This window comes from Penaeus chinensis, chromosome 26 (assembly GCF_019202785.1).
Source record: "Penaeus chinensis breed Huanghai No. 1 chromosome 26, ASM1920278v2, whole genome shotgun sequence".
NCBI classification, from domain to species: Eukaryota; Metazoa; Arthropoda; class Malacostraca; order Decapoda; family Penaeidae; genus Penaeus; species Penaeus chinensis.
The window spans coordinates 17,441,986-17,452,826 of record NC_061844.1 but is presented as its reverse complement, the minus strand read 5'-3'; the positions used below and the strand labels follow the sequence as shown (position 1 = coordinate 17,452,826).

General features: G+C 39.9%; 1 long non-coding RNA gene across 1 annotated transcript; it reads left to right on the top strand.

The window, feature by feature from the left end:
• The first annotated feature begins 3,311 nt into the window (after positions 1 to 3,311).
• Positions 3,312 to 8,740, top strand: LOC125039210. Its single transcript, XR_007116108.1, has 3 exons — positions 3,312 to 3,367; positions 7,053 to 7,334; positions 8,487 to 8,740. It is a non-coding gene; the product is annotated as an uncharacterized LOC125039210 (long non-coding RNA).
• Positions 8,741 to 10,841: the final 2,101 nt, after the last annotated feature.

Here is a 10,841-nt window from a genome sequence, read left to right as displayed (position 1 = left end):
TTTTTTATACCATAGTATCAACACGGTAGTGTGTTTTCTCCTTTCATATATATGTATGCATCTATAACTCTTTTTGTTGAGATACTGGGGCGATCCAAGAACACTCATAATTCTAATTTATTTATTTCCAAGCGCAGTTGTTTTCTTGGCAGCCGTCGTTGCCGTGAAAACTGCAAACAACACAAACAAGTCAAAGATACATTTTTTCACAAAATCAGAAATCCTAAACTGTGCAGAGTACTTTATAAACAGCATTTCACAATGATTTATTGCACATTTCTTGCCTGCTGCCGAGGGGGTGTGTGTATAGTGTGTGTGTTAGTGTGTGCGTGTGTGTGTGTGTTTGTGTGTTAGTGTGTGTGTGTGTGTGTGTATGTTTGTGTGTGTATGTTTGTGTGTGTGTGTTAGTGTGTGTGTGTGTGTCTGTCTTTCAAAATAAATCAAGTAATATGCGAATAAACTCGTTTCTTTTACTTAAAACTGTAACAAATATTCCCTTTTCTAAAAAATAGGCTACTTTTGAATTTCTTTTCATGCAGCACTATACAGACCTAAATCTATATGGCCGCAACAATATATATATATATACATTTATGTATATATATGTATGAAGGGTAAAACACTCTTCCGTGTTGATACTATGGTAGAGAAAACATTGCAAAAACTAGAAACTTGAAATGAGACTACAGTTTCCAAATCCACCTTGATTCCATGTTCAGATCTGAAGAGGAAAAGATGAGGATAAGTCCGATATGCGAAGCTGAGCCTCGCCCGGGCTATGCCAATGAGGGGAGCCCGGCCTGTGTCGACTAGTGCCGACTCGCTAACGTGTGTCAGCTAGTGCTGACTCGGTTAAGCTTAGTCCTTACCCGCCATGGTGCCCAGCCACAGCAGTAACCTCCAGGCGACAATTGCAACTTCTCGCGCCTGGGCTGGGCATGAACCGCTGACCCCTCGGATGAGAGGCCGACACGTTACCACTGTCCCGGAGGCCAAGAGGAAAGGGAGAGGTGGGGGTATAAAAGAGAGAGGAGAGTCAACGCGGTAACACGCGGCAGGTGAGGACAGACAAACGGAAGTGAAGAGAGGTCAGGTCAGGTCGGAGGACTGGGCGGACTATGCGCAGGTTGGCCGGCATAAGGGAGATAGTGGAGGATGTGGGAAGCAAGGCGACTATCGGCAGGAGAAAAGGCGCTGTTCAATTTGAAATTAGGCAGCAGCTTCATTAAGGATGGTTCCACCAGTCTGCGGGCATGGAATCAGCAGAAAGAAAGACTTTTCGCGCCGCTGACCAGTCCACATGATGGCCTGTGTCCCACTGATGGCAAACGAGGGCGTTGTTGTTGTGTCCCCTGGATACAAAGTTGAGACAGATTTTTAGTGAGACTGGCGCCTGCCTCGCCAAAGTATTGCTTATCACAGGAACCATAAGGAACAGCAGAGGTGCCCACCTTCGAGGAAGAGGGAGGGCTGGATAGAATAGATCTCGGTGTAGGGTAGGTTGAGGACGGGTAGGTGAGGAGTCTCTTTAGAAGAAGAGTCGAGGCAGAAGGTACGCCGTGCCCAGGATAACGCGACGTCGAGAACATGATGGTAGCCCAGTTTCGAGAACGAACGACGCAGGAAATTGATTTCTCCGTCCAGGTACTGGAGTCACAGATGCGGAGGGCGTGGAGGAACAGCGAAGTGGCAACCCATTTCTTTATGTGGAGAGGATGGTATGAGAAGAAGTGTATGTACATACCACTATGCATAGTCTTCCTGTATATGGAGAAGGAGAAGTGGTCAGCACAACGATGTACTAGGGTGTCCAAGAAGGGGACCTTGTTGTCAACCTCCCATTCCACCTTAAAACGGATGGAAGAAGAGAGAGAGTTCAACTGCGTCAAGAAAACCGAGCAAAGGACAGGGTCATGAGGCCAGAGAGCAAAGACGTCGTCGACATACCTCAGCCAGACCGACGGACGAAGGGAGATGGAAGGGAGAAGCTCAGACTCGAAGAATTCCATGAACAGGTTTGGAGAGAGGGGAGAGTAGAAGCGACCCTCAATGGGAAAGAAATTAGACTCCACACACAGATGTATCAGCTGGAGGAAGGCGTCAGTGGGCAGAGGGAGACAAGGATCCTCTGAGGGGAGCCTCCTCTGAAGGAAAGCAAGGACGTCATCAAGCGGGACCTTGGTGAACAGGGAGTCGGCATCTAAGCTCATCATGATCGCCGGCGAGATTAAAAAAAAGTTTTTTTTTTTTTTTTTTTTTTTTTTTTTTTCTTTTTTTTTTACTTTATGTAGTTTTGCACTGAATTTTACTTAGAAATGTAACAAAAAACACAAAAATGACATTGTCGAACACATGGATGATGAACTAGAAAAGCACTAAGAAAAATATAAAAGATAGATGGTGATGATGCGATGATGTGGCGATATAATTACAATGGAATATTGTTCATGTTTTCATCTGCTGGAGAATTGAGTTTTGTTAAGTGGTTCTATGCTGTATGAGCTGTGTAGTGTCTCTGAAGGAAAGACGTCTAGAATTATTGCGCCGTGCACCAAGAGTAGTGCTTTGTTCTATACTGATTGCATTTTGTGTTTTTGTGAATTAGATATTGCAACCAGTGGGACAGGTCTGTGTTCAAGAATAGGTGTGGCAGTTGTTTTGTAGAGTCTGAGCTTTGTTCGTGGTGTGTAGCATGAGAAGCTTTTGAGTCTGTTGAATGCTTTGCGTGTTTGTATGATTCGTTGTGTAATGAGCACAAGGGATGTGAAGTTAGAATGACCCAAAAATTCGTCTTGAAACCACCCTGTATATACCTCACTTGGTCTTTATGCATATGCATTACTCATATATACCTCAGTTTTTTTTGTCTGTAGCTATGTAAGATAGAAGTACTTAATTATTTTATAGAAAGATGACACTTTATTTTAATAGTTTTATATAAAGTTCATATATTTCTATATTATCTTTTTTATTAAGATTGGGAAATTGTAAAGTATAATAGTCTACCCTACAAAGTACTGTTTTTTTGTTTACCACACCATACATTTTCTTTATTTAAAGGGTACACTGTTATATGTCAATAGTACCGTTAAAATAAGGTTGTGTAATTGATATTTTGATTAAAAAAACAATGTGTACTATCTTTGTTATTGAATAAATTCATTTAAGTTCTGAAAATTATGCATGTATAGGTTAAGAAGAACTATATGTTTGTACTATATGTGATCTGAGTAGACTTTAAATTTTGAAATATATACAGTACTAAAGCCTGATACTATTGCTATAACCATAGAGAGAGAGAAAGAGATCAGAGAAGAGTGCCATACAACAGCCTGAAAGTCTTTTAGATTATCATGAAATATCCGAGGTAAGAAAGAATGTTCAACTGTAATTATATAATTAATAAAGTCATAAGATACTATATATTTGATTTATAGAACAAAAGGAAAGTAAATATTGGAGATCAAACTAGAAATTAGAGATAAATAGTATGTCTTCTTCACAGCTGGAGGCTGGCACCTGGCACTGAACAACATCCAGATGTGTCTCTCATTATTATTAAGAATTTAAAACCCATTCAAAGCGTAAGTGTTCTTAACATTTATAATTGTATACTATTGAAATGATGTTTAGTCAAAATTTACTAGAATGTGCATACAATTACTCAGATCATGTATAATAACATAAATGCTATACATAATTTGTTTGTATGCAAGATATATTTTGTTCTTTTACGAAATACTTATTTAGATTTATAACATTATATTGTTTTATCATTCCTAAACTAGAATATTGTTTCTTTTCTAGGAATGGGTTTATTATTTAGTTTATTTCTTGGTTTATGTTTTGGTTTATTTTTTTAGTTTATTATTTTGTTTATTTTTTTTGGTTTATTCTTTTTTTTATTGTTTAGTTTATTTTTTAGTTTATATTTTTAGTTTTTTTTATGGTTTTGCTGAAGATTGGATTCCTGGTGCTGTGCACAATAATAGGAAAGATAATATCTCTTGGGAGCCCAGGAGATGGATGAAAAGAAAAGAAGATAGCTGAGAAGACCAACTAGTGACAAGTTGGAGTAGCTGAATATTTTGGTAAATGTATGTTTATATTATTGTAAAAGTGTAATGATTTATGATTCATAATGGTAACTAAAATTTGTAAGCTTATTAAGTGTTTTGATATTACCCCTTCTCTCAGTTACCTCTAAGGTTGAAATTAGATCATAATACCCTGTATGATTAATCCTCTTTTATGGTGTGTGTTCTAAAGGTAAATTTTGGAGAAACCACACCTAGGAAATAACAGATAGTGCCCATCTTGATAAAATATTTGAGTGGTTCTCAGAGGGGGCGCGATATAGTTGTGTGACGTGTGATGTGAAGCCTGTGGTTGGGAAGTGAAAACCGAGAATGTTTCCTCTGTTTGTGTATGGGACGTTGGAGTTGCTCGTTGTAATTGTTTGTGCGGCTTTGCGTGCTAAGTGAATGAGTTTGAATGTGTTGATGTTTGTATTTTCCAATGACGCTCAAAGGTGTTACTGTTCTATATAGCTCTTTCTGTTGTGAGTTTCATGATGAGGTGTGATTTAGAGGGGTGTGGGATTATTTGTGTGATATCGTCTGCATTGGAAATATAGTTGCTGTAAGGTGTAGGTTGTGGCAGATTGGCTGTGTGCAGGATATACAGGGTTGGCGATAAAACGCTTCCCTGTGGTATACTTCTGAGCTGGGGGGGGGGGGGGGGGCGCCCAGGTGTGAACCCAGGAAGCTGCAGAGGAAGAGCGTGAGATGTGTCGGGAGTTGTAGTTGTGTTTGTAGCTGTTTTCCAGGTGTGTGATAAGTCTGCGTGTTATTAGCCTCTCCAGCTATTTCCCGGGAACTTCCAGCAATGAGTTGGGGCGGTAGTTCTCCACCTCACGTGCTGACTTCCTCGACTTCGGAAAGAGAGTGACGGTGGCGTGTTTAAATTTGTCGAGGAAATATCCTGTAGCCAATACTGCATTAAATATATGACATAACCTACGGATCATTCTGGGTGGTAGATGTGCTATGATTGTTTTTGTTCATGTTGCTTGCTCCTGGTGTTGTGTTTTTGGTGTGTTTGGTGGTGTTTATTATTTCTTCTGGTGTGATTGGTGTGGAGAAGGGACTGTCCTCTGTGAGATTGTTTAGTCTAATGATGTTTTCTGGGAGAGTTGTGTTTCTGTGTAGGAGTAGGTAGTGTGTTGTTACCTCGGTCCCTGTGGTGTGGTCAAATCGGCCGTTCTCGGCGAGGGAGATGTGGAAATCCTGTTGCCAGAATTCCCTGTGGAAAAGCTCCAACTCCTTCACCAAGTCAACCTTTCTGTCTGTGTGCGTTGTACAGGTATGTTGGTGGTTTGTGTATCCGACCCCCATGAGCATTTCGAAGGAGCTCGAAAATATCTTGGGGTCTTTCGTGTTTTGAAGATATCCCTGGATATGCTCTGGGCGGGGGGTATGGTCCGAAGTGAACTATCCCGTGCTGTTAGGAAAGAGGAAAGTGTCGTGGGAATTTTTCCTGTTTGGTTTTGGTCGGCCCTTGATTGTGTTTGCCTGATTGTTTGTACACGTATCTGTGTGTGTTTGTGTGCTAGTGTGTGTTTGTGTGTGTGTATGTTTGTGCTAGTGTGTGTGTGTGTATGTTTGTGTGTGTGTGTGTTATTATGTGTGTGTCTGTGTGTGTGTGTGTGCATGTTTGTATGTGCGTTAGTGTGTTTTTGTGTGTGTTAGTGTGCGTGTGCATGTTTGTGTGTGCGTTAGTGTGTTTTTGTGTGTGTTAGTGTGTGTGTGTATGTTTGTGTAGGTTAGTGTATGTGTGTGTGTGCGTGTGTGTTAGTGTATGTGTGTGTGTTTGTTTGTGTGTGTGTGTGTGTGTGTGTGTGTGTGTGTGTGTTTGTTTGTGTGTGTGTGTGTGTGTGTGTGTGTGTGTGTGGATTTGGATTTTAAGGAATCAGACGAAAAATAGCATTTGATTTTCTCCACACTTTTAATTATATTAATGCTACTTGGAGGTCACATGTGATTCCTTACATTTAAAAGAAAAATTCAAGACAGCAGTGCTACAACGGACTCTTATTATTGATATATTTGCAGACACAAACAAACAAAATATATATATATATATTCCTTGCATTATTACAAAATTTAGACCAGAGAATTGTGCGATATATGTGGCATTAATATATCGATATTTTTTTCCACCAAATTATGTGATAGTTTTACAGTTTTACTTCTATAGAGTAACTTCAAGCATTTTTAAAGAGTAACTGTAAGGAACAAGGTAATCCTAATGTTCTATTAATATCCTGAAGACATTTTTCAACAATGTTTTAAAGAGTTAATTCTATCTACACACACACCTTTACGTACACACACACACACACACACACACATACTTACGCACGCACATGCGCACATACAAACACACACACTAACACACACACACACACACACACACACACACACAGATATAAAGAGAGATACAGATATACAGTAAATTTGTGTGTATAATAAGACATATATAGACACACACACACACAGACACACACATATATATATATACATATATACATATATATATATACATATGTATATATATATGTATATATGTATTGAAAATCCCCACTCTCGTATCAGTGAAAAAAGAAAGATAATAACGAGGAAAGAGAAAAGGGAATACGAAAATAAGAAAAAAAAAACCGAGGTAAAAAAGTAAAGCATAAAAAAGAAAGTGGAAATATTAAAAGAGGAAATAGGGAAAGAAAAAAAGAAAAAGAAGAAGTGAAAGAAGAAGGGAATAAGATAATAATGATAAAAAATAATAAGACACACACAAAAGAAAAAAAACTTGTAAAATCTGATTTTTTTTTCTTTACAGCCGGATGCCCATCCAGTCGCCATCCATCATCCTCTACAATTTAATCCCTTTCGCGCCTGACAACTCAATTGTAATATTTAATAGGCCTACTTTTTACCAGGCAAAATACGCTAAAAAGAAAACTTCTGAAATCTGATATCTATTTTTTTTTACAGCCGGATGCCCTTCCAGCCGCCATCCCTCGTCATCTACAATTTAATCCCCTTTCGCGCCTGACAACTCGATTGGAATATTTAATAGGCCTACTTTTTACCATGCAAAATACGCTAAAGAGAAAACTTCTGAAATCTGATATCTATTTTTTTTTTACAGCTGGATGCCCTTCAAGCCGCCATCCCTCGTCCTCTACAATTTAATCCCCTTTCGCGCCTGACAACTCAATTGGAATATTTAATAGGCCTACTTCTTACCAAGCAAAATACGCTCCAGGTTGACAGGTTGGTCATGATAATTAAACGATCATATATAGGTTGTTTTTAATTAACTGATAATAATCATGAACTAATTATCACCACCAACGTGATTATTGTCAATTAATTATAATCATCAACGTGATTATTATAAATTAATTATCATCATGTCTGTTATCAGTTAATTATTATCATCAAAGTGATTATTGTCAATTAATTATTATCATCAAAGTGATTATTGTCAATTAATTATTATCATCAAAGTGATTATTGTCAATTAATTATAATCATCAACGTGATTATTGTCAATGGATTATCATCATGTCTGTTATCAGTTGATTATCATTAACAACCTTTCTTTTATGGATGAATAATTACCAGCCTGTTTATCACCAATTAATTATTATCACCAACCTTTCTATCCTTAATTATCATTAACCTGTTTATTGTCAATTAGTTCTCATGTCTATCGTCAATTGATTATCATTACCGACCTGTCTATTATCAATTAATTATCATTATGTCTATAATCAATTAATTCTCATTATGTCTATTATCAATTAATTCTCATTATGTCTATTATCAACTAATTCTCACTATGTCTATTATCAATTAATTCTAATTATGTCTATTATCAATTAATTATCATTATGTTTATTATCAATTAATTACTATGCTAATTATCAATTAATTTTCATCATCAATCTGTTTCTTGTCAATTAAATATTATCATGTTTATTATCACTTAATCACCATGTCTATTATCAACTAATTATCGTCAACAACCTGTCTATTTTCAATTAATTATCACCATGTCTATTGTCAATTAAAAAATCATCATCAACCTGTCCATTATCAGTTAATCATAGTTATGTCAATTATCAGTTGATTAGCATCGCCAATCTGTCTATCATTAATTAATCTTCATCGCCCACCTGTCTGTCAGCAACCAACCATAATCATGTTTATTTTAAATTAAATATCAATCAATGGCCTATTATCAAATAATCATCGCCACTAACCTGTCTACTGCCAATTAATTACCATAGTACCTGCCCCCCCAAAAAAAAGAAAGAAAACAAAATCAAACTGTCCCACAGATAAATTTATAAGAATAACTACATCCTCGGTCGGACAAAAGGTACCCTGAACTTTGGACCAAAACTACACACGTTCCAGACATGTTGGGTTCTCCCTGTAACCACTCGCTCGGGAGGACCGGGCGACCGCTAAACCAGATGCCGTTCCTCGCGCCCATCCAGTAGTGGCTGTCATCTGGAGGAAGAGGAACATTATATAGGCATTATACTGTGTCATTACCACGTGGCCTCGCCATATACCATGTGGCCTCGCAAAGGGCCGCACCCCAGCGCACCCAAGCTGCCCACATGGCACAAGCCAGCCGGCGGCCCCAGAGGGCGCGCCCCACGTCACCCACCAGTACTTAAGGCTCAGGATGACCCAGGTCAGAGAGAGCCCCTTCAGAGAGTTCCTACCGACCGCTTGTCGGGTCAGGTCAGGTCAGGGCTGGCTGAGCCAGCCGCCGCGCCCGCCCTCCGGGCAGACCAAGTACTAAGCCTTACCAAGACTTGTATCGTGTGAATATCTGTGTTGCTTACGCTTCTGAAATTAAAGAGGTTAAGCCAAGCGTCCCTTTCACTACTCCTGCTAAACTATATGTCTAAGGCGGTCTTAATACCCTTTACATAAGTGGTGGCAGGGTGGTTCGTTGTGTCCTTTTGGCACACAACAATGGACTCACAGTCTCCGAAATCTGGTTATCGCTCGGACCAAATCGCTCCCATACACGCAAAAGTCTTCAGAACCTGTTGTGAGTACATATTTGGGCCATTTTTCCTTTCTTTTATCTTCCCCATAAATGTGTTAAGCTGTATGTGCAGTTACGCTCACGCTGGTTTTGTTAGGTTAAAGTGCTAATTGACAGCAAATGGTACGCTCTCCACTGCTGACCTCAGATCACATTACTGTGTGATCAATGGTATGGGTTCAAACAACAGGAATATCGTTCATTTATCACGTATTTGTTTAATTTTTCTTGTGATTAGAGAGTATTTTGTTTAAATTGCAACGAATTTAGCGCGTTCATGATGTTACTTTTTTCATGAACATCGTATCATTATTCTTTCTCACTACCCATTTCCTGTCTTGACCTGACCTCCGAGTGAAACATTTCAGTCACATCTGCTTGGGACAGCTGTGTGACCTGACCCCACATTGACACGTGAAATGAATGTGAGAAGCGCTGGCATTTCCTGTATATTGTTTTCGAGACTTACATTTTAGGATAACGCGTAGCATCCGTTGCATGTTTATTGGTGACACGTTCTATCGGCGCTAGAGCGGAGCTTGTAACGCGAATTACTTACATTTTTATATAGCGCCAGGGATCTTCCCCCTTATCATAGTGTCAGAATGCCTGATTACTTGGGGTTGCATATATGCCTAAAGATCTGCGCTCCGATGATAGTTCGTTCGGCAACTTTTTGAGCCGGTGTGACCCACGGTTACGTCCGATAAATAATGTAGGACTAGGGCTTAAGCTAGAATCGTGAATCGCTTATTGATCACAACCCGCTCACTCCTTTGACGTCGCTGCCATGTTTGGGGTAAATCCCATCGATTTGTGATTCATGATAGATACCCGTAGGGCATTGCATGAGTGCCCACTACAGACTCACAGATATAGTGGGCTATTAATATTTTCCCAGCTCATTTTGCTTCATAAAGTACGGCAAATTAGGATAGAGAGACCCCCCGTCAATTGAAGTCTGTATGCGCAGCTTGACATGTTACCTTGGCAGAATTTTTTTTTCCCCGAGAAGATTTAAAAAAAAGAAGACGAAAATAACGAAAATTCAACCATAAAAACTGCAAATTATATAAGTAATCGGCTAGTGGCGCTTAGCATTCCCTCTTCTCTGTTGTCTTTCTTTTCTCTTACTATCTTGGCCCTTATGTGTATAATCTTGTTCACAGTATCTGTCATAATACCGAAGGAGGCCCTGCTGCAGAAACGGTCACCTTCGGGCGCTGTGGAAATCGTCACCGGGAGATCGCCAGATACCGAGGAAGACTAGGATAATTACGCCCGTCGATCCAGTGGAGGACCAGGAATTTGCCAGAGCAGGTACCAGTCGACCCATTATGCTGTGAACTTGCCTAGACGCCGCAGATCCACTCAACCTCCTGGAGCTCAAAGAGGACACTTCCTGCCGGACGCCCGTGATCCTGACGAGGATAACGAGGACGACGGTACGAGCAAGAAGGACCTGGATGAGATCTGCGGGAACGTGCATTGGGCAAATAAGCCGCCGAGTTAGGCCTGGTCGAGGACTACGAGGACGAATCCGAAGTCAAGGAGGACCTTGTGCGAGACCATCGAGGACGTGTGGATGTCGAGGACGAACGGATTTACCAGGGACCAAGATGAAGACGACGACAGGGACGAGCAGCCACGAAGATGCATCAGGGACAGCACACGCAAGAACGAAGTGTTTACAAGTCAAGAACCAG